A 25,551-nucleotide genomic window follows, 5' to 3' on the forward strand; every position below is an offset into this window, starting at 1 on the left:
TTTGGTAGTGTGTATTATTTAAACACGTTCTGCTCGTTCCTTTGAATGCCACCTCCTCTCTGTGGGATGCTTCATATCCTGATTATGTGATGAATGTGAAATTTAAAAGGAAGCCAAATCCAATTTTGTATAATCTCAGTGACCCACAGTTTACAGGTCTGGTGTAATTGGAAATTACCCTTGAAACCATGTTGTCATCATGTTGCAGCATAAACTGATGAGGAAGAGGTGCGAGGCCTTATCAGGCTAAAGTTTCATAGTCAAGGAAGCTTTAGAAAGTGGTGTGGAAAGACCTACTGGTCCATGATATTTTCTTTTCAAAGCATTGAAACCAAAACAAATCCTTAGAAGACTATGTGCGGTTACCTTTATCCAAAAGGTGACTATTTAAAAACATTTCAGATATATTAGTATTCACATTCTACAATCTTTAAATCATTCAACAATGTCAAAAAATGAGAATTGATTTTTTAAAGTTCAATTGAGAAATTAACATAGTCACTGAGGCAAAGTCCTATTGGCAAATTGAAGTATAGGTACCCACTTTGAAGTATATTTCTCTGCTTTTCTGCTATAAAAGATTATGGCTCAAGTACTTTCTTGGGAACAGGCTAAGCTCTCAGATACTCATGAAGTCAGGGCTATGTTAATTTTAAGAGGTATTCAATAGTATGGGTAGGTTCAGGTAGCCTCTTCTAATTATCTTTGTGTATTAACATTCAAGATATTTATATATTTTGAATTCCTTCTTGTCTTACAATCACAAGCTTATATTATTTTCAATCTTGTTTCTTCTTTTTTTTGGGGGGGTGTTGTTTTTGGCTAGATGGGAAACTTTATTGGTTAATCATGATCAACAGTTGCAGGGTAAAAGTATTCATTGGTGATTCATTCTTAGAGTTATACAGGATAGTTAAATGCTGCTTTTTAAAAAAAGCTTTTATATATTTATTTTTGAGAGAGAGCACACGCACGAGCAGAAGGGAGGGGCAGAGGAAGAGGGAGAAGCAGACTCCCTGTGATATGGGACTCCATACCAGGATCCTGGAATCATGACCTGAGCTGAAGGCAGACACTTAATGTACTGAGCAACCCTGACACCCCTAAAATGCTACTTCTAAGAAACATATTTCTTATATCGTGTGTGTGTAAGTCTGCAGAGGATCATTTTTATTCAGTGCTTTAGGACACAAGTACCTTACTTTGCTCAAATTCTTCTGACTGTTGCAGCCAACTCATTGGGTAAGTATGAATGTGGATCACAGGTCTTACAAACCTTAATCTGTGCATGAAATTTTATATGCTTCTGTGTCTCCCAAAGCTGGAAAGGAAGGAAGGAAGGAAGATAGATACTGGAGATATTCAATTGTTTCTTTCACAAATCTAAACATTACTTATGAAAATTCATCTTGGGGCTTGTGAATATATGGAGATGAGTGGGTTAGGAGGAAATGTGCCTCTTTAAAACCATAAGATTTTATCATTAATATTGAGGGGTATTTTCATGTATATAAATGTAGCATTGTAAATATAGCAAAACTTCAATAGCATTCTAGTTTTTTAATAAATCTGTATAAATCATTGCTGCAGTTGGTGTTAGCATTGTATTTTACTATAAAACTAATTAGCACAGTATAGTAAAATCCAAATGAACTTTTTAAATTTGGTTTTGACAAAGAAGAAAATATAATTTCTCTTACTCCCAGTCCTCATGCTTTTATAGTTTACTTAAATCTGGTTTCTAAATCTGGAAGATATCTCTAAAGTTAAGCAAGTTGGTCTCAGGGCAATAAGAGAAAACAACTTGCTTACATCTCATTGTCATACATAAACAATATGTGAAAAAGAACATCACTTAAAACCAAAGAAATCTGATTTATAGAACCATCTCTGAGCAAAAATATCCTGAAGTTCACAAATACAATGTAAGGGTGATAAAACGTACAGCTAATGTTTTAGGTATTCCTTTTCTCAAAAGTGCTTCATTATCTTAATGTTGCCCCAATCTTGTATCTTTCCTGATACAAAAAATCATCATCATCATCATCATCATCATCATCATCATCATCACCATCTGTCTCCAGGGAGTGGATTTGGAGATGATACATTCATTTAAATTTGATCTCTCAAAATCAACTAAGGTACTAGTTCTTTGGAGCTGACTCACATAGCTTTGACTACCTTAGGCTCAAAACTGTGTTATCACCCCCCAGGTTGTTAATTTGTTGTATGACAAAATATAAAACTAACTCCGGAGCCCTCAGCATAGGGCTCCATGTCAAAATATTCTAAATTCCCTATGCTCATGAAATAGTACAGAGTGTAATAGCTGTCTTATACTAATGGTGCTGCTGATCGAATGTTCAAACCTTTAAAAAAATGCTTAACAAACTACTGTAAAACAAATATTTGTATTTGTTACAAAACCGTCTCCCTAAATATTGACTAATCCTGTAAACATTTGGGCAGTTAGAATAAGATGTTATTCCTTGGGCCCATGCCACCCTGACATATTACATAGCAGAGGGAAACTCAGATTTTAAGTAATGTTGATAATTTATATGCTGAAAATTGAGAAAGAATGTGGGGCCACTGAAACTTGATTATCTAAATTAATGTAAGGGAGTTCATATGCAATATCACTGTTCTGACAAGAAACGCTATAAACTTACTAGGAATAATTCCACTTAGAAAATGCACACCAGAAAATCCATTTGCCTTTACAAAATAGTATAAAAATGAAAAGAATCCTGGCTCACAAGGAGACATTTGAAAGATTCCATTACTTCATTTTTAAATTTTGTCTTCTTGGAGAATATCAAATAATGCTCTTTTCTTTAAAGTTAATTTTGTCTGACATCTTTTGCATAATGTTTGGCTAATGTACCTCCCCCCCCATTCTTCTATTCAAATCTGTTCTGTGAGTATATGTAAATTTTAGATGTGTTTCTAATAAACAACCTATGAGAGGATTTTATATTTTTATCCTGTCTGACAATGCTGTGTGCTTTTTAGGCTGTGATGATGAATTTGGCTTGCCTTTCCCACAGTCTCATGTAGCCTCCATTTGGATGACTGACTGGGCTTATACTGGAGTCTGTACTCAGAAATATGCTCCTTACACCCTACATATGAAATTCATCATCACCAACGTGTAAATCTGATAAATGCCTGACACTGTAGGCATAATCCAAGACCCTCCTTTGTATGGTTCTCACTGACCCACGGTAGCTACTGATGCACAGCTTAAAGTGAGAGAGAATCCTTGAAAAATATTCCAGGGGCTTTGATAGCATGGATGCAAATATAACTGCTGAAATCTGAACGAATACACTACTCTTAGTGGGATTTCGTTGTTGAAACAATATATCTTCTGTTCATTCTTTAATATTTGATAAAGCAACCCATAAAAAAGGGACGTGCATTGGCTTCCAAGTCCATCTGTCCATTTGTCTATCATCTATCTATCTATCTATCTATCTATCTATCTATCTATCTATCTATCTTTTTCCTTTCTAAAGTAAAAGGATTAGCCAGCATCCAGAAAGTTGAAATTGCCCTTGATGAAAAGAGGGTCTGAAATTAACATCTATGACATTGAAGCAAAATATATAGTTCCTATGTTAAGTGGGAATTTAAAAGTATGGTGATGAGGAGCAATATCACTTTATTCTAAGACTCTTATTTGAAGTGGCAAACTGATGAGTCTTCTATGGAATACTACGTATAGTAAATAAGACTTCTGAAAATTAAATTTTGTGAAAATTAACCAGTCACTACTTTTGACAGCCGTAAGTCTAGTTTTATTATCGAAATCTAAGAAATCCTTTCCTGCCTCACAGTTTTGGTAATCAGGTTTATCTCACTAGGTGAAATAATCATTTACAGCTCATCTGCTGCTGGGCAAATAGAGCACAGGGCATACTCCAGAAAACGAAATAAAATAGAGCAGTGTCAGGCACAACAAACACACTATGTGTCCCCTTCAGCCTTTTCTGCTCTTTTCACATAAAATTCATTTCTTACACTGTTGAGCTGCTTCATAGCCAGTGTATTCTCCAGTTTCACCTTCAGCTGGGCTTTGAGAGTGACAAGTTGGTATTGCTCCCGGACTCAAATTATGATATTTAGGATATTAAGTTGCATCATTTCTGCTCTGACTATAAAATACGAAATTGAGGCAGATGAGTTTAGTTGATTAGTGTATTATTAGACTAATTTGCAAGTTGAGCCAATTAGCTTTATACTAATAAAAACTATTTTATACGCCTCATCATGCCAATCCAATAAAGGACATGGAGCTTGTGGCTTACTACAGATCCTGAGAAAGAGAGTGGCACAAAGTCATAGGATTATTAAAAGAGGAATTCTAAGTGTATGTCCCATAGACACGAATACAATACTCTACTAAAACGTGATATGTTAGAATTAAAATTTCAGGTAACAGTATTGCAATGTAGGAATTCATGTGTCTTTCCTAAGATTTATATAGCATTCAGATTAAACCCCCATCTCCTGACTTCTCTTTCTCTCTTCTCTGACTGGAAATCAATCACATCACACATACAACACCAAATCTGAGTCTGAATTTGATGTATGTTAATTTCCTTAACAGTGGAATAGATTTAATAGCATCTACTTGTTGGCTTTGTTGTAAGAAATAAATCAGAAAATGCATTCTGCAAAGGATACCTGGCATATAGCTGGGGTCCAAGAAATAATATTGCCCCAGTGTTCCACCAAGTAATTTCCTTGTCATCTTGTATATGCTATCAGGAACTTCCACTACTCTGCAATATTCCAGCTCATACCTTCAAGCAAACCTGTCACAAGCCAAATTAGATAATATGTAAATTGTATATCATTGGTATAATTACACTGATAGAAGCATTTCATTTGGGAATGTTTTCAAAAATTTTTACATAATGTATCAGTTTAGCACATTCTGCTTTAACAAAATTACCTATTTTAACTCAAGCATATATATAAGATAGTTTTGTTAATGCCTAAATTATCAGGTGTTTTTTTATTGTGCTAAAACTATATCTTGTTCTTATCTTAAAATGTAATCTAATCAATAATTCTGATTTTATAAAACTTGAGCTGCCTCTTCATTAACAAAGTAGAAGTACCCAAATGTTCAAATAGGGAACAGCCTTATTTTTTTATAAATTTATTTTTTATTGGAGTTCAATTTGCCAACATATAGAATAACACCCAGTGCTCATCCTGTCAAGTGCCCACCTCAGTGCCCATCACCCAGTCAACCCCACCCCGCCCACCTCCCCTGCCACCACCCCTAGTTCGTTTCCCAGAGTTAGGAGTCTTTCATGTTCTGTCTCCCTTTCTGATATTTCCCACTCATATTTTCTCCTTTCCCCTTTATTCCCTTTCACTATTTTTTATATTCCCCAAATGAATGAGACCATATAATGTTTGTCCTTCTCCGATTGACTTACTTCACTCAGCATAATACCTTCCAGTTCCATCACGTCGAAGCAAATGGTGGGTATTTGTTGTTTCTAATGACTGAGTAATATTCCATTGTATACATAAACCACATCTTTATCCATTCATCTTTCGATGGACATGGAGGCTCCTTCCACAGTTTGGCTATTGTGGACATTGCTGCTAGAAACATCGGGGTGCAGGTGTCCCGGTGTTTCATTGCATCTGTATCTTTGGGGTAAATCCCCAGCAGTGCAATTGCTGGGTCGTAGGGCAGATCTATTTTTAACTCATTTAGGAACCTCCACACGGTTTTCCAGAGTGGCTGCACCAGTTCACATTCCCACCCACAGTGCAAGAGGGTTCCCTTTTCTCCACATCCTCTCCAACATTTGTGGTTTCCTGCCTTGTTGATTTTCCCCATTCTCACTGGTGTGAGGTGGTATCTCATTGTGTTTTGATTTGTATTTCCCTGATGGCAAATGATGCGGAGCATCTTCTCACGTGCTTGTTGGCCATGTCTATGTCTTACTCTGTGAGATTTCTGGAACAGCCTTATATTATTCATATTTTAAATGACATACCTCAAATAAAACAAAAACATAGCTGGGTGTTAAAAGTAATTTAATTGAATCAAAAACCATGAATTAAATCAAGTATATACAAATGAACACTAATATCTCTTTCCTGTTTAAACACATTGAAAGAGGAAGGAATTTTCTGAGCGGATTAAAAAAACAGAAATGACTAATCTATTATGGCCAAGTTCAGCTATTACTTTGAATGGAAAAAATAAAGTATATAACATGAGGTGAAAAATAAGCTCAGATTTCAAAAATGGTATAAATCAAGTCTTGTTATTCATACAATCATCCATTATTTATATAATAATCGTGAGATAATTTTTGAATACCGATTTTCTTAAGCAAATGAATAGGAGTGAAGTATCCTAGAATTAAGAATAGCCTATTAAATAGCATCAATAGAGTATATAGAGAAATTATTGCAAATAAAGATTCTGAAATACCTTGGTAAAAGAAAACAATCTTCCCCACTTGTTTTCTGAAACATATACAACCAATATGATTAATATTTTAATTATTTAATTGCAAATGTTAGATATGAGTATTGTTTCAATTAAACAAACTACAGTGGTGAAACATCAAGGAAAAATGCCTCACTGTGGCTGATGAAGGGAGCCCAGACAGCTAGAAATGATAAGGAACATGAAAATCTTGAAGATATGACTTTTCCATAACTTTCAAATTTGCATTTGATAGCCTTCTCAGCCTCTGAATCCTACAGTATGTTAGGGTCTCTGGAAAATAATAACAACTGATTTTTCACATTCTCTTTGGCATTACTGTCATTAGAGATTCCAGGAACAGTGGATTTGCTTTCTTCATCATTCATTTGGGTCTCATACTTTGTAAATTAGATATGTTCATGAAGCTGGTCAGAATATACCCCTCTATGTTGCTGACAAGGGTGTTGCTATCTTACAGGAAATGTTTTATCAATTAAAATACCTTGTCTTCTATAAAGGGAAATATTAAATGCTTTAGAACTTCTGATGTAAAAGGACCTGCTAAATGTTGAGGCTCACAGGACCTAAAGTTTATGTTGTTAATTGTTACAATGTGTTTTCCAAAGGAATTTTCTGGACCAAACATCAAGTGTTAACTGCTCTTTTCCCACACAAATCCCCATCGTAGATTGTTACATCAGTGAGTCCCAGTGAATCATGACTCATGGCATCCACAAGAGACCTTGTGAATTCTCTTCCCACATTGACTCTGGCTTGGCTTGTCACATACTTTGGCTGCTGGGACATATACAAACATAATCAAAAAGCTATGGCTCACTTCTTGGGAATATTGCCAACCTCTATCATGTAAAGAAAGACAGGTTAACATCTTTTAAGGATGAGAGAACACATGAAGAGAGAGACCTAGCCATTCTACGTAAGCTAGCTCTTCATCAACCTAGCTGGACACAGTCACGTGCGTTAGCATAGGCAAGACCTGTAGAAGAACCTTCCACCCAACCGATTGAATCATGAGAAATAATTATTGTTGGAATTCTTAAGTTTTAAGGTGGGTTGTTGTAAAGTAGCATAATACATTCAGAAACTAGTATATAGAAAGGGATTTTTACTTTAAAAAGCTATAGGCTTTGAGACTAGGCACTGGGCATATAGGTTGGGAAAAGTGGCAAGTAAGCTGCTGGCAGAAGCTGGAGGATTGGCAGACAAATTTTAATGGATGCTGAAAAAAATGTTGAGAAAACTGCTACTGTAAGTTTGAAAAATGGTGATCTGTGTTTTTTCATCATAAAACAATTTCATGACTGTCCCTGTAGTAAAATGGAAGTTAGAAAATTTGTACCTAATAAACTTGTGGATCTAACTTAAGGAGATTTCCAATGAAAGGATGACTTCTTTGTGTACGATATGAAAAGAAATGAACTAAGAAAGGATAGTTAAGTTTGCAAATAATTCAAAAGAAATATGTATCCAGGTCTTGCTGGGTTGAGGAAAATAGAAAGGTTTTACATTTCTAATCTCTCCAGCCAGGGCTTTTTCTTTAGCCAGCAGAGTAATAAACAGCCTTTCTCAAAGTAAGAGACAGCCTTAGGGAAAAAATCAAATCAGAAATGTTGTCTATAAAAGCCTTCCTTAAGAACTCAGAAGGACTGAAGATGGTGCCTCATAGGCCCCCAGTTCACCTAGACAAAAAACATTTCTAGGAATACTAAGAACGTTGTGCCATGGCACTTTGTCATTCCATGCAAAGTACAGAAACATGTGTCTGAAAAAGAATTATTGATGTGGCACTGGGGACACGGAGTAAGTTCCAACTAGATTCATAGAATATCCAAAGAGCATCAGCTTGGATTAAAAGGGACTGTAGTCAGTTCAAAATGAAAAAGCATCTGGACACCAACATTCTATGGGAAGGAAACAGACTGGAAAAACTATTCAGTTATTCAAAAATTTCAAACACAGGCCATTTCCTATGGAAAAGGAAAGACCTCCCTGAGGATAGAACACAAGAAGGAAAACGATTGATGAGAATCACTCTTATAGAACAGACCCAGACTGTAATCAAGAAAAGCACCTAGGCCAGCAATGGAAGCTCTGACAGCATGTGTCCAGCTGGATTTCAGAATTTTCAAGGATTTGCTGTGTGCCTCACTCCAAATTTGTCATCTGTAAATGGAGACCATTTTATTTTCTTATAAGACTAGTGAAGTTATCTATTTCATCTTGGGTGAGTTTTAGTAGTTTATGGGTTTTGGATAATTGGTCAATTGGACAATTTTATCTAAGTTGTCACTTTTTAAAAATATTTTATTTATTCATAGAGACACACAGAGAGAGAGAGAGAGAGAGAGAGAGAGAGAGGCAGAGACACAGGCAGAGGGAAAAGTAGGCTCCATGCAGGGAGCCCGACGTGGGACTCAATCCCAGGTCTCTGGGATCACGCCCTGGACTGAAGGCAGCACTAAACCGCTGAGCCACCGGGGCTGCCCCTAAATTGTCAAATTTATGTGCATAGTTGTTGAGAGCATTCTTTTATTATTGTTTTAATATCTTGGAGTAGTAATGATATTTTATCCCTCATTCCTAATGTTGATAATTAGTTTATTTTTTCCTCTTTTTCGTGGTTAGTCTTGCTTAGGAGGTTAACAATTACATTGATTTTTTCAAAGAACCAGGTTTATTTATTTATTTATTTATTTATTTATTTATTTATTTATTTTCTGTACTGTATTTCATTAATTTATGCTCTTACCCTTCCTGTTTTCTTCCTTTGGCTTGCTCTGGAATAACTGCTCTTCTTTTTCTGGTTGCTTCTGATAAAAGCTTAAATTACTGATTAGAGACTTTTTTCCCTAAAAAAGGCATTTAATGCTGTAAATTTCCCTCTACATTCCACAAATTTTGTTTTTTTTTTTTTTTTTTTAATTTTTATTTATTTATGATAGTCACACAGAGAGAGAGAGAGAGAGAGAGAGAGGCAGAGGGAGAAGCAGGTTCCATGCACCGGGAGCCTGATGTGGGATTCGATCCCGGGTCTCCAGGATCACGCCCTGGGCCAAAGGCAGGCGCCAAACCACTGCGCCACCCAGGGATCCCCATTCCACAAATTTTGATATATTTTTATTCGGTTCAAAATATTTGCTAATTTTCCTTCAGACTCACTTTAAAAAGTGAGTCAAGTGTCAAGACCATTCAAGGCCTGTGATTTGTTTAGATGTATATAGATTAATTTTCCACTACTTGAAGACTTCCTGTAGCCTTTGTATTGTTGGTTTCTTGAGCCAGAAAAATACTTTGTATGGTTTCAATTTTTAAAACTTTTGTAATACTTGTTTTATGATCTAAGGTATGATATATCTTGAAGAATGTTCCATGTACACTTTAAAAGATGTATTCTGTTGTTGGGTGGAGTCAGTTCTATAGAGTCTATAGTTAAATCTTGGGTTACTGATGTTAATTCTTTTGTAGCCTTCCTGATTTTTTCTGTGCCAGTTCTGTTTATTATGAGAGAGGAGTATTGATGTCTCCAATTACTGTTGTGGATTTGTCTTTTTCTTCTTTCAGTCTTGTCAATTTTTGCTCTATGTATATATAATGTTCTACTATTGGGTGCATACTTATTTAGGAATGTTTTGGGTATTGGGGGGAATTGACTTTTTTATTCTTAAGTAATATTCCTCTGTATCCTTTAGAACTACATCACCAGATTTTTTGGGTCTTCAATTTACAGACAGTGGATTGTCAAACTTCTTTGCCTCTATAACTGATGAGCCAATATCTTACAATAAATCTCTTACTAATAGAGAAAGAAAATATGAGAATGAGGTTTCCTCTTGATTCTGTTTCTCTGAAGAACCCTCATTAATACAATATTCTCTTTCTTTGTTGAACATATCTGTTTTTCCATTGTCTTCGGTAGTGATCATATTGCTAACCTTAAGATTATTCCAACATCTGTCATGTTGGCATTGCATCAGTTCATCTTCTTTTCCCATATGAGTTGAAATTTTCCTGGTTATTTGTTTTGTAATTTTGCATTGTATCCTGGTCATTTTTATTAATATTAATAAAATTATTAATTAATAATTAATATTATGAGACTTTGGGTATTGTTTAAATCCTGCGGAGAATGTTGATGTTTTTGTTCAATCAGGCAGTTGAATTGGTTGCATTCAGGTCACAAGTTCCAATCTTCCTTGGAGGCTATAGTTCCAACTTTAGTTCCAAATCAGTTTTCAAATGTTTTGCAGTGCTTTTTGCAGTGCTATTTGGATCTACTTCATATGTGTGCCACTCTGTAGTCAATCTTGGACCTGTGTGGTAGCATATCATTATTTCAGCTCTTAAAATTTTTGCCACATGGAAAGATGGCGGAAGAGTAGGGTCTCCAAATCACCTGTCTCCACCAAACTACCTAGAAAACCTTCAAATTATCCTGAAAATCTATGAATTCGGCCTGAGATTTAAAGAGAGACCAGCTGGAATGCAACAGTGAGAAGAGTTCGCGCTTCTATCAAGGTAGGAAGACGGGGAAAAAGAAATAAAGAAACAAAGGCCTCCAAGGGGGAGGGGCCCGCGAGGAGCCGGGCTGAGGCCGGGGCGAGTGTCCCCAGGACAGGAGAGCCCCGTCCCGGAGACGCAGGAGCTGCACCGACCTTCCCGGGCGGAAAGGGGCTCGCGGGGAGTTGGAGCAGGACCCAGGAGGGAGCGGATGCCCTCGGGCTCCCTGGGACAGTAACAGAGCAACTGCGCGCCCAGGAGAGTGCGCCGAGCTCCCTAAGGGCTGCAGCACGCACGGCGGGACCCGGCGGGACCGGAGCAGCCAGGAGGGGCTCGGGCGGCGGCTCCGCGGAGGGGGCTGCGCGGCCCCGGGAGCAGCTCGGAGGGGCTCGGGCAGAGGAAGAGGCTCCGTGCAGAGGGGGCTGCGCGGTTCCAGGAGCAGCTCGGAGGGGCTCAGGCGGCGGCTCCGCGGAGGGGGCTGCGCGGCCCGGGAGCGCGAATCCACCAGCGCAGGCTCCGGAGCACAGGGCGCCGGGACACAGCCCAGGATCCGGCCTCCCCCGGGACAGGCAGAGGCCGGGAGGGCCCAGGACAGCGAGGACGCTCCTGCCCGAGCTGAGCAGATCAGCGGCCCCGCCCCGGAGCCTCCAGGCCCTGCAGACGGAGAGCTCCGGAGCTGAATCCAGGTTTCCAGAGCTGCCCCGCCACTGGGGCTGTTCCTCCTGCGGCCTCACGGGGTAAACAACACCCACTGAGCCCTGCACCAGGCAGGGGCACAGCAGCTCCACCAACTGCTAACACCTGAAAATCAGCACAACAGGCCCCTCCCCCAGAAGATCAGCTAGACTGACAACTTCCAGGAGAAGCCAAGGGACTTAAAGAACACAGAATCAGAAGATACTCCCCTGTGGTTCTTTTTTGTTTGTTTGTTTTTGTTTTTGTTTTTGTTTTGTTTTGCTTTTTGATTTGTTTCCTTCCCCCACCCCCTTCTTTTCTCCTTTCTTTTTCTTTCTCTTTTTCTTCTTTTTTTTTTCTCGTTTTTTTTTCTTTTCTTCCCTTTTTTTTCTCTTTCTCTGTTCTTTCCTTCTTTCTCTCCTCTCTTTTTCTCTTTTTCCCAATACAATTTGCTTTTGGCCACTCTGCACTGAGCAAAATGACTAGAAGGAAAACCTCACCTCAAAAGAAAGAATCAGAAACAGTCCTCTCTCCCACAGAGTTACAAAATCTGGATTACAATTCAATGTCAGAAAGCCAATTCAGAAGCACTATTATACAGCTACTGGTGGCTCTAGAAAAAAGTATAAAGGACTCAAGAGACTTCATGACTGCAGAATTTAGAGCTAATCAGGCAGAAATTAAAAATCAATTGAATGAGATGCAATCCAAACTAGAAGTCCTAACGACGAGGGTTAACGAGGTGGAAGAACGAGTGAGTGACATAGAAGACAAGTTGATAGCAAAGAGGGAAACTGAGGAAAAAAGAGACAAACAATTAAAAGACCATGAAGATAGATTAAGGGAAATAAACGACAGCCTGAGGAAGAAAAACCTACGTTTAATTGGGGTTCCCGAGGGCGCCGAAAGGGACAGAGGGCCAGAATATGTATTTGAACAAATTCTAGCTGAAAACTTTCCTAATCTGGGAAGGGAAACAGGCATTCAGATCCAGGAAATAGAGAGATCCCCCCCTAAAATCAATAAAAACCGTTCAACACCTCGACATTTAATTGTGAAGCTTGCAAATTCCAAAGATAAGGAGAAGATCCTTAAAGCAGCAAGAGACAAGAAATCCCTGACTTTTATGGGGAGGAGTATTAGGGTAACAGCAGACCTCTCCACAGAGACCTGGCAGGCCAGAAAGGGCTGGCAGGATATATTCAGGGTCCTAAATGAGAAGAACATGCAACCAAGAATACTTTATCCAGCAAGGCTCTCATTCAAAATGGAAGGAGAGATAAAGAGCTTCCAAGACAGGCAGCAACTAAAAGAATATGTGACCTCCAAACCAGCTCTGCAAGAAATTTTAAGGGGGACTCTTAAAATTCCCCTTTAAGAAGAAGTTCAGTGGAACAGTCCACAAAAACAAAGACTGAATAGATATCATGATGACACTAAACTCATATCTCTCAATAGTAACTCTGAATGTGAACGGGCTTAATGACCCCATCAAAAGGCGCAGGGTTTCAGACTGGATAAAAAAGCAGGACCCATCTATTTGCTGTCTACAAGAGACTCATTTTAGACAGAAGGACACCTACAGCCTGAAAATAAAAGGTTGGAGAACCATTTACCATTCGAATGGTCCTCAAAAGAAAGCAGGGGTAGCCATCCTTATATCAGATAAACTAAAATTTACCCCAAAGACTGTAGTGAGAGATGAAGAGGGACACTATATCATACTTAAAGGATCTATTCAACAAGAGGACTTAACAATCCTCAATATATATGCTCCGAATGTGGGAGCTGCCAAATATATAAATCAATTATTAACCAAAGTGAAGAAATACTTAGATAATAATACACTTATACTTGGTGACTTCAATCTAGCTCTTTCTATACTCGATAGGTCTTCTAAGCAAAACATCTCCAAAGAAACGAGAGCTTTAAATGATACACTGGACCAGATGGATTTCACAGATATCTACAGAACTTTACATCCAAACTCAACCGAATACACATTCTTCTCAAGCGCACATGGAACTTTCTCCAGAATAGACCACATATTGGGTCACAAATCGGGTCTGAACCGATACCAAAAGATTGGGATTGTCCCCTGCATATTCTCGGACCATAATGCCTTGAAATTAGAACTAAATCACAACAAGAAGTTTGGAAGGACTTCAAACACATGGAGGTTAAGGACCATCCTGCTAAAAGATAAAAGGGTCAACCAGGAAATTAAGGAAGAATTAAAAAGATTCATGGAAACTAATGAGAATGAAGATACAACCGTTCAAAATCTTTGGGATGCAGCAAAAGCAGTCCTAAGGGGGAAATACATCGCAATACAAGCATCCATTCAAAAACTGGAAAGAACTCAAATACAAAAGCTAACCTTACACATAAAGGAGCTAGAGAAAAAACAGCAAATAGATCCTACACCCAAGAGAAGAAGGGAGTTAATAAAGATTCGAGCAGAACTCAACGAAATCGAGACCAGAAGAACTGTGGAACAGATCAACAGAACCAGGAGTTGGTTCTTTGAAAGAATTAATAAGATAGATAAACCATTAGCCAGCCTTATTAAAAAGAAGAGAGAGAAGACTCAAATTAATAAAATCATGAATGAGAAAGGAGAGATCACTACCAACACCAAGGAAATACAAACGATTTTAAAAACATATTATGAACAGCTATACGCCAATAAATTAAGCAATCTAGAAGAAATGGACGCATTCCTGGAAAGCCACAAACTACCAAAACTGGAACAGGAAGAAATAGAAAACCTGAACAGGCCAATAACCAGGGAGGAAATTGAAGCAGTCATCAAAAACCTCCCAAGACACAAGAGTCCAGGGCCAGATGGCTTCCCAGGAGAATTTTATCAAACGTTTAAAGAAGAAATCATACCTATTCTCCTAAAGCTGTTTGGAAAGATAGAAAGAGATGGAGTACTTCCAAATTCGTTCTATGAAGCCAGCATCACCTTAATTCCAAAGCGAGACAAAGACCCCGCCAAAAAGGAGAATTACAGACCAATATCCCTGATGAACATGGATGCAAAAATTCTCAACAAGATACTGGCCAATAGGATCCAACAGTACATTAAGAAAATTATTCAACATGACCAAGTAGGATTTATCCCTGGGACACAAGGCTGGTTCAACACCCGTAAAACAATCAATGTGATTCATCATATCAGCAAGAGAAAAAACAAGAACCATATGATCCTCTCATTGGATGCAGAGAAAGCATTTGACAAAATACAGCATCCATTCCTGATCAAAACTCTTCAGAGTGTAGGGATAGAGGGAACATTCCTCGACATCTTAAAAGCCATCTACGAAAAGCCCACAGCAAATATCATTCTCAATGGGGAAGCACTGGGAGCCTTTCCCCTAAGATCAGGAACAAGACAGGGATGTCCACTCTCACCACTGCTATTCAACATAGTACTGGAAGTCCTAGCCTCAGCAATCAGACAACAAAAAGACATTAAAGGCATTCAAATTGGCAAAGAAGAAGTCAAACTCTCTCTCTTCGCCGATGACATGATACTCTACATAGAAAACCCAAAAGTCTCCACCCCAAGATTGCTAGAACTCATACAGCAATTCGGTAGCGTGGCAGGATACAAAATCAATGCCCAGAAGTCAGTGGCATTTCTATACACTAACAATGAGACTGAAGAAAGAGAAATTAAGGAGTCAATCCCATTTACAATTGCACCCAAAAGCATAAGATACCTAGGAATAAACCTCACCAAAGATGTAAAGGATCTATACCCTCAAAACTATAGAACACTTCTGAAAGAAATTGAGGAAGACACAAAGAGATGGAAAAATATTCCATGCTCATGGATTGGCAGAATTAATATTGCGAAAATGTCAATGTTACCCAGGGCAATATACACGTTTAATGCAATCCCTATCAAAATACCATGGACTTTCTTCAGAGAGTTAGAACAAATTATTTTAAGATTTGTGTGGAATCAGAAAAGACCCCGAATAGCCAGGGGAATTTTAAAAAAGAAAACCATATCTGGGGGCATCACAATGCCAGATTTCAGGTTGTACTACAAAGCTGTGGTCATCAAGACAGTGTGGTACTGGCACAGAAACAGACACATAGATCAGTGGAACAGAATAGAGAATCCAGAAGTTGACCCTGAACTTTATGGGCAACTAATATTCGATAAAGGAGGAAAGACTATCCATTGGAAGAAAGACAGTCTCTTCAATAAATGGTGCTGGGAAAATTGGACATCCACATGCAGAAGAATGAAACTAGACCACTCTCTTTCACCATACACAAAGATAAACTCAAAATGGATGAAAGATCTAAATGTGAGACAAGATTCCATCAAAATCCTAGAGAAGAACACAGGCAACACCCTTTTTGAACTCGGCCATAGTAACTTCTTGCAAGATACATCCACGAAGGCAAAAGAAACAAAAGCAAAAATGAACTATTGGGACTTCATCAAGATAAGAAGCTTTTGCACAGCAAAGGATACAGTCAACAAAACTCAAAGACAACCTACAGAATGGGAGAAGATATTTGCAAATGACATATCAGATAAAGGGCTAGTTTCCAAGATCTATAAAGAACTTATTAAACTCAACACCAAAGAAACAAACAATCCAATCATGAAATGGGCAAAAGACATGAACAGAAATCTCACAGAGGAAGACATAGACATGGCCAACATGCATATGAGAAAATGCTCTGCATCACTTGCCATCAGGGAAATACAAATCAAAACTACAATGAGATACCACCTCACACCAGTGAGAATGGGGAAAATTAACAAGGCAGGAAACAACAAATGTTGGAGAGGATGCGGAGAAAAGGGAACCCTCTTACACTGTTGGTGGGAATGTGAACTGGTGCAGCCACTCTGGAAAACTGTGTGGAGGTTCCTCAAACAGTTAAAAATATACCTGCCCTACGACCCAGCAATTGCACTGTTGGGGATTTACCCCAAAGATACAAATGCAATGAAACGCTGGGACACCTGCACCCCGATGTTTCTAGCAGCAATGGCCACGATAGCCAAACTGTGGAAGGAGCCTCGGTGTCCAACGAAAGATGAATGGATAAAGAAGATGTGGTTTATGTATACAATGGAATATTACTCAGCTATTAGAAATGACAAATACTCACCATTTGCTTCAACGTGGATGGAACTGGAGGGTATTATGCTGAGTGAAGTAAGTCAGTCAGAGAAGGACAAACATTATATGTTCTCATTCATTTGGGGAATATAAATAATAGTGAAAGGGAAAATAAGGGAAGGGAGAAGAAATGTGTGGGAAATATCAGAAAGGGAGACAGAACATAAAGACTGCTAACTCTGGGAAACGAACTAGGGGTGGTAGAAGGGGAGGAGGGCGGGGGGTGGGAGTGAATGGGTGACGGGCACTGGGTGTTATTCTGTATGTTAGTAAATTGAACACCAATAAAAAAATAAAAAAAAATTTTTGCCACATGAAGTAGGGTCAGATCAAATTCACAGTTTAGGAGTGGGCCCAAGAGTTTATAATCAACTTTATGAGGTTGCTTTTCTGAGTTCTTGTCTTTTCACAACCTTTCTGGTCTTTCCAGTTCCCTAGAGCTCCTCATTTTGGTCTCCAACTCCATATTACCCCACTCTGCTGTGTACTTCTGCAACTTCATGTACTTCCACAGTCAATTCCCAGGACAAAGGAAGAAGCAGTGAGAGAAGAGTTGGACACTTGTCTTGTTATGGAAGCATCTACTGAAAAGGGAGCACATTTTTATTCTCTCAGGGTTTTGGCTCCTGCAGTTCCCTTTTTTCTGGCTGTGTCTCATCACCATGGGATTACTTAGGGGATGGAATATGAGAGAACAGAAGGAAAAAAAGGAAAAGGGGGGATTTCCATACTCTCTCTCAGTTTTATATGTTTCTTTTCCTGCTTTGTGCACCAGAACTAGTGGGCTTTTATTTGCCCTCCAATGCCCACTTTATTTGTTCAGGGATACCAGGGGGGGAGTAAAATACTATACCCACCATAGATTTATTCAGACTTGAATTCTGATCGTCTTCCCTAATCCACTTGCTATCATTTATGTTTCAGATTTCTCAAATAGCTGTTCCAGACAGTCTGTCCAGGTTTGATAGTTATATTCAGTGAAAGAGGCACTCTCATTCCATTTTACCTAGAAAAAGAACCCCTTTCCTCTCTTTGAAGGGGAGTGTCTATTGCAGTCATCTACCCCTATCTCACCATTTCATACTGGGTTAATGGGAATAGATACCTTGTCCTTTTATTCAGATCTCTGGATAAAGAAGAGTTGCATGTGGGGATCCTCAATCACATATGCACCAGATACAGATCATGAAATTATGGACTCAAAGACCAATGCCATCCACATTTTCTCTAATAATCTAATGCCTGTAACTTTGGTTCAAAGACTCTCCATTGTCATGAATGAACCTTTCTTAGACCTACCTAGAGTCTGAGGCCCCTACCACCCAATTCCTCTTTCTTACTTCTTTCAGAGGAAGAAGTGACCTGACCACAATCTGAATGTGCTCCATGCCTTCTCTAGCTATCTCCTTCTCTTTCTTTCACATTTTCTCTAAATCTAATACCTGTCTCAATCCATCCTGAAAACTGCTTATGGGAAGACAGAAAAGAATACAAATTGTGGTAAACTGTTACTTGATGTAGCATGCCTCTCAGTATCTAACCCCTTGTGTAGTCCACCGCAGTAGTCAGAGTTCTTCAGAAAAACAGACCAAAAGGATATATACTTAAGATTTAAGTATATACCTAAATAAATAAATAAATATATATAATATATATTATAAATAAATATATATATGTTATTTTAAGGATTTAACATTTACAAAGGAACATCCATAGCTGGATTTACCATCCTCGAGGTATGTCTTCTATTGCCATTGAGTGTGTGTGAATATGTGTGTGCTTATGCATACACATGAAAAGCTTTATACAGAAATGTCCTAAGAGAGTTTTAGTAATTCTAATCGTTTTCTTAGATTTTTATCCCTGGAAAAATTATAATGGTCTTAAAATGAGTTTTATTTACTATATTTCAGAGAGCTAAAGGTTTAAGAGTATCTTTTAAAATAACTGACAAGATCCAGCCTATAGAGGTTGGCTCAAATTATTTTTTTTAAGATTTTATTTATTTATTGGTGAGAGCAATAGATCATGAGCAGGGAGAGGGGCAGAAGGAGAGGGAGTAGCAGGCTCCCCGCCGAGCAGAGAGCCTAATGCAGGGTTTGATCTCAGAACTGCAAGATCATGACCTGAGCCAAAGGCAGACACTTAACCAACTGAGCCACCCAGGTGCCTTGGCTCAGATTATTTTTAATGTCCTTTCCATGTGCTGTATGACAGTGGATTTTACAACTTGAGAGAATTTGGGTAAACAGAATTTACCTTACAAAATTTAAGTGGAGAACTCAACTATTTCTCACTAAGAAAATTGCAATTTCTAAAGTCTTTATTTTTTAATTTAATGTAGCATTTCATTAGTTAAAAAAAAACTGCTCAAAGAGTTGCTGGTTTCTAATACTGAGATTCCATAGAAAACAAAATATACTAAATTCTAGAGCAACTACCATTACCAGAAGTAATCTTGCCAGTGTGTTGAGTGGTTGTGGTTATTTGTAGCCCCATTTCCAGAAGTCATCCTTCAGCACATACTTGCCCAAGATTTCCTGCTAAACCATCAACTTAAATATACACATACTACAAACTTCCGTGATATTGATCATTTTTATAGTTTTTTTTAAACTTTATTTAAATTCATTTGTCAACATATAGTATAACACCCAATACTCATCTTATTTTAAGTTTCTAAACAATAGCTATTTTTAATTAGTGTCAACTAATCTAGAAGATATTGGAAATATGACTGGCAATTTGGGGATAACCTGCAGGATAACCTGCGTTTTGAAGTCATGGAGTCCAAAACAGCCTGGAGTTTTTGCCTCTTGTGGTAGAGCTATGTGTGCTGTTCCAGTTGCTTCCCATCTGCAGGTAGCATTTAATTGTGAAATGGGTTATACTCCTTAGTTCTTATCATACTTCTCTTCTGCTGACCACCCTATGCCAAAGTAATGGCTGTAACCAAAATGGAAGTTAAATTGGTCCATTTTGTTCCGGTCTAGCATATTAACTCAAGTATGACTTGAATGTATCTTTCAGATATAAGTGCAAATGAGCATAAGTATAATATTATTGATCCTATAGCTACTCAATGTTAACTCAGCAATGAGAGAGAGCAGTAGCAGAGGTTTCCAAAATATAATAATTCCAAAATAAAATCATTTGTAATGTGATTTCTATCTTTGTATACAATTGGATATAACAAAATTGACTCTATTGGGAATGGAAAGGGCTGAAACAACCCACTATAGAAGGGAGGTAGAGAGGGGAATGATACATGAGAAGTTTCCAACAGGTATATACTATACCATTCTGAGAGTCTGGCAATAAATGTTTAGGGCACTCATGTTGTGGTACAGATTGGAAGCAGCATAAGTAACATTAATACTATGCAGATAGGCAGAGCCTAGCAACAGGAGTCTGGGAAAAGATTGAAAGCCAGTTAGCTTCATGGAATTGTGCTGAACTGCAAGGAGCAGATCCCCAGATGCGGAGTTAAGGTTCAAGGACGGTGTGTCAACAGCTAAGGCAGGGAAGATTAGCTGGAGCTTATGTAGACAGTGTCCTGCTAAAATGAGGCAGAAACCGTTTAGTCCTTCAGATTCAGCAGATGCCATATCAGGCTTGATATGTGGCCATCTCTCGCCTACACCATGCCAGATGCCACAGTCTCTGGGACCTGCTTCATCCTAAGAACCTGCATGTATGGAGACCAGTGTCTGAGCTGTTGTTTAGAACATGCAGCAGTGAGATATTGCAAATCTTTGCAGTTGCCACGACTGATTTCATATGAAGGATGATTCGGTTTAGTCCTTAGACTCTCAGAGCATCCATCTAGGTCATGCACTTTCAAAGCTCAAAGTATAAGTTTCCCAACTGTCTAAATATTATATTTTCATCCCTGTAATGCTCTGAATCATTTTGTTTCCAATGCAGCCCACACTATTCACCATCAGCCACCCTAAGGCCCTGCAGTATACTGCCCTAACCATTCTCCTGTATCTTCTGCTACTGTCTCTCTGTTGTCAGCAAGTTCTCCTCTAGCTTTCGGTTTCTTCTGATTTTGTCCTTCATCCTCCAATTTGGCTGATACATGTCCACTTGAGTGATGGATGCTTTTTCTCTCATGTCTCACAAACCTCAGAGCCAGTAGATGGGACTGGAGCCAAGGAAGGCAATGTTGGTTAAACATTTGAAAATCAAGGTAACTCACCACTCACCAAAGAAAATCAATGTAATCTACCATGTAAAAAATAAAAATGAAACTATCATCTCAATAGACCCCGAAAAAGCATTTGATGAAATTCAACATCAATATCTGATAAAATTCTTGGCAAACTAGAAATAGAATGGGCTTTTCTCAATCTGATATAGACCATAAGCAAAAATCAATAGCTAGCTAGCATCATACTTCATGGTGAGAGACTGAATGCATTTCCCCTGAGATCAGCAATAAGACAGGATGTCTGCACTTACCACTTCTATTCAATATTGTGTTAAAGGTTCTAGTCAGTGTCACTCATAGACAGGAGGATCATCTATATAGGAAACCTAATAGAATCTACAAAAAGCAATTCACTAATAAGTATGTTCAGCAGGTTTGTAGCATACAAGATCACTATACAAAAATCAATTCTAGGGATCCCTGGGTGGCTCTGCGGTTTAGCGCCTGCCTTTGGCCCAGGGCATGAACCTGGAGTCCGGGGATGGAGTCCCACATCAGGCTCCTTGCATGGAGCCTGCTTCTCCCTCTGCTTGTGTCTCTGCCTCTCTCTCTCTCTCTCTCTCTGTCTCTCATGAATAAATAAATAAAATCTTCAAAAAAGAATCAATTCTATCCCCATATACTAGGAATAATCAGAAATGGAATTAAAAATGAAACTGAAAGCAGCATTAAAAATACAAAATATTTTGGGAGAAATTTAGTAAAAGATGTGCAAGATCTAAAAAAAATAAAAAAAGATGTGCAAGATCTGAAAACTATAAAATATTGCTAAGTGAAATTTTAAAGGACCTAAGTAAGTGAAGAGATATGCTTTGTTGATGGATTGGAAGACTCAATATTGCTAAAATGACAATTTTTCCCAAATTGATCTATAGATTCAACACAATCCTGTCAAAAATTTCAATAGGCCATTTGGTTTTTTTTTTAAGTAATTCTAAAATTCATATAGAAATACAGACGATCAGGGGTGCCTCGGTGGCTCAGTTGGTTAAGGATCTGACTCTTTACTTTGGCTCAGGTCATGAGCTCAGGATCCTGGGATTAAGCCCCAAGTGGGAAATATGCACTCAGCATAGTGGGAAATATGCACTCAGCAGATTTTCTCTCTCCCTCTCTCTCTGCTCCCCCCACCCCCACCCTTAAATAAATAGGGAGAGGCGGCGGCGCGCAGGCCCCGTGACTCCGGTGAGGACCCAGCACTCGTTGGCAGGGCAGACCTATGCAGTGCCCCTCATCCAGCCGGACCTGTGGCGGGGGGAGGCCATCCAGCAGATGGCAGATGCCCTGCAGTACCTACAGAAGGCTCTGGAGACATCTTTAGCAGGATCTCCCAACGAGTAGAGCTCAGCCGGAAGCAGCTGCAGGCCATTGGGGAGAGGGTCTCCAGGCCAAGATCGAGAAGATTAAGGGCAGCAAGAAGGCGATCAAGGTGTTCTCCAGTGCCAAGTACCCAGCTCCAGAGCGCTTACAGGAGTAGGATTCCATCTTCACGGATGCCCAGGACCCAGGACTGCAGAGACGCCCTTGCCATAGCATCCAGAGCAAGCACCGCCCCCTGGATGAGTGGGCCCTGCAGAAGCTGAAATACTTCGCTGTGTGTGTGAACACCAAGCCAGAGCCTGAGGATGAGGCCGAGGAGGGGCTTGGGGGTCTTCCCAGCGACATCAGATCCGTCAGCTCGTTGCTGCTATTCAACACCACTGAGAACCTGAACAAAAAGTATGTCTTCTTGGACCCCCCGGCTGGTGCTGTAACAAAGACCCATGTGATGCTGGGGGCAGAGACAGAGGAGAAGTTGTTTGATGCCCCTTTGTCCATCAGCAAGAGGGAGCAGCTGGAGCAACAGGTTCCAGAAAACTACTTCTGTGTGCCTGACCTGGGCCAAGTGCCTGAGATTGATGTGCCATCCTACCTGCCCGACCTGCCGGGCATTGCCGATGACCTCATGTACAGTGCTGACCTGGGCCCTGGCATCGCCCCTCCGCCCCTGGCACCATTCCAGAGCTGCCCACCTTCCACACAGAGGTGGCTGAGACTTTCAAGCCAGACCTGGAAGATGCGGAACTATACTAACAGCACCTACGCCGCCGCCGTCACCACCCCCACCTCCCCCAGCCCCAGCTGTGCTGGTCAGCGCTCCCCCACCCCCACCCCAGGCCATAGCCTCCCCTGGCCAAGATGCCAGGGAGGACAGCAGTGGCAGTGTGTCTCCTTCAGCTACCACTCAAGGAGCTCCAAAGGAAGTGGTGGACCCCTCCAGTGGCGGGGCCACCCTGTTGGGAGTCCATCCGCCAGGCTGGGGGCATAGGCAAGGCCAAGCTCTGTAGCATCAGGGAGCAGAAGCTGGAGAAGAAGAAACAGAAGGAGCAGGAGCAAGTGAGAGCTACAAGCCAAGGTGGGGACCTGATCTCGGATCTCTTTAACAAGCTGGTCATGAGGCGTAAAGGGATCTCTGGGAAAGGACCTTTGACGGGAGCCAGTGAGGGGCCAGGAGGAGCCTTCGCCCGAATGTCAGACTCCATCCCACCTCTGCCTCCCCCACAGCAGCCACCTGGAGAGGAGGATGAGGATGACTGGGAATTCTAGGGGCTCGGCTACCCTTTCCCACCAAACTCAGGTTTAGTTACTGCCCTCACATGGACACAGCGGGGTGAGCTGCCTGGCCTGCAGGTCTCTTGGCCCCTGCTTCCTGTGGAGGACTGTCCCAGGCCTGTGCCTTAAGGAGCTAGGTGGCCAGCTTCTGAGGGCAGGTGGCCGGGAGCAGGGAGCCCTTGTTCTCTGCCTGTGGTCTCCTCCAGCTACAGACTGAAATAAATACATGAATCAATAAGAAGTATCATGCAAGAACCAAGTGTAAAATAAATAAATAAATTAATTAATTAAATAAATAAATAAATAAACAAACAAATAAACAAATAAATAGAAATGCAGATGATCAAGAAAAGCCAAAACCGCTTTGAAGATTAAAATGAAGGACTTTAATTTCAAGTCAAAGTAGTCAAGAAAATACAGTATTGACATAAGCATTAGACAAGCAACAGCATAAAAGACAAAGTCCAGAAATAGACTCACACATATATTAAGGATCAATTTTTCAATAAAGATTCAAAGGAAATTCAATGGAGAGAGTGTTGTCTTCTCAGCACGTGGTGCTGGAACAATTGGATATCTGCAGAGAATCATGTGAGTGAAACAGCTCAAAGGCAGATTGATACATTTGACTTTATTGGAGACTGAAAGGCCATGAACAGGGAACAGAACAGCCTCGCCATCCTTAGTATGGTTTTGAGAAATGGTGAGCAACTCCTGGAAAACTTCCAAACACATCGAAGAGCAAAATAAATAAGGCAGTCATATCTCAAGTGGTAGTTATGTTCCTGGAAAAGTTAGTATATATTAAAGCTATACAAAATGATTCATGTTTATAGATAAGATGAAATTAGGCTCAGATAATTAGAATAGTGGCTGGTGCATAATGTACATCCCATAGAGGTTATTGAACAAATTAAAGAAAGGCTGCTTTCTGACTAACTTCTTGGGACACCTCTTCCACTTTAAACTTTCTCAAAAGCTGTGAAAGGTAATGGTGAGATGTTTCAGATCTCAATCACTTATTTAGGGACATATTTTACTCTGGGAAATCCAACCCCCCTGACTTACCTTTCCTACAATATTATAAGCTGTAAGAGCAGGGATTGCCAGTCCTGAGCAATAGCTCTGGGTTAATCTCCCCACAGAAAAACCTGCCCTTTACCCTGCAGGAAGACACTACTCCCTTCCACGGAAAGACAGCACATTTCAAAATAATAGGAAACCTTCTTAAGAGTAAGATGTAGAGCTCTATTAAATTTGATTGATTGGTTTTCACTGTAATTACTCACTTAATTTACTCACTAATTTACTCACTTGTCCAGAGTGTCCTCAGCCTTTTCCTGCCACGAGCCCATGCTCAGTTGCAATTTGTTCGGCTGCCTGCTACAGGAAGTAAATCAGAATCATTAACAAACTTCAGCGTATTTCAAACAAAATCTCCCCTTGAATATCAACTGTATCAACTTTCATACTAACTATAATTATTTCGATCATCTTGGTCCCCATCTCGAACAATGTTTGAAGACTAATTTCACTACTTCTTTGCCATTTCTATACAACTACCAAATTCGATAAAAGACAAAATACGCAAGAATCCAGAAAAATAAATTTTATTGTTGAGCAGTGCATTTAATACATCTTATGGGGGCACCACCAGTTCTGAAAATATCACAACCACCTAGTGGAACCTGGAAGCTCCTGACCAGATAAGGTGTGGAGTTAGTGGGGAGGTAGAGGGACCTCTGGATGTATACTTTAGCAAGAGTAAATATTAATACAAGGTTTCAAAACATAACATCTTTTTTTCTTTTTCTCCTCAGTTTTAGAAATAATTGACATGTATCACCATGTAAGTTTAAGGCATATGACATGATGGTTTGATTTACATATACTGTGAAATGATTACCACAAGA

General features: G+C 39.6%; 1 pseudogene; it reads left to right on the forward strand.

The window, feature by feature from the left end:
• The first annotated feature begins 10,860 nt into the window (after positions 1 to 10,860).
• On the forward strand, positions 10,861 to 23,885 carry LOC144291366 (WASH complex subunit 1 pseudogene; annotated as a pseudogene).
• Positions 23,886 to 25,551: the final 1,666 nt, after the last annotated feature.

Source organism: Canis aureus, chromosome 20 (assembly GCF_053574225.1).
Source record: "Canis aureus isolate CA01 chromosome 20, VMU_Caureus_v.1.0, whole genome shotgun sequence".
Taxonomy (NCBI): domain Eukaryota; kingdom Metazoa; phylum Chordata; class Mammalia; order Carnivora; family Canidae; genus Canis; species Canis aureus.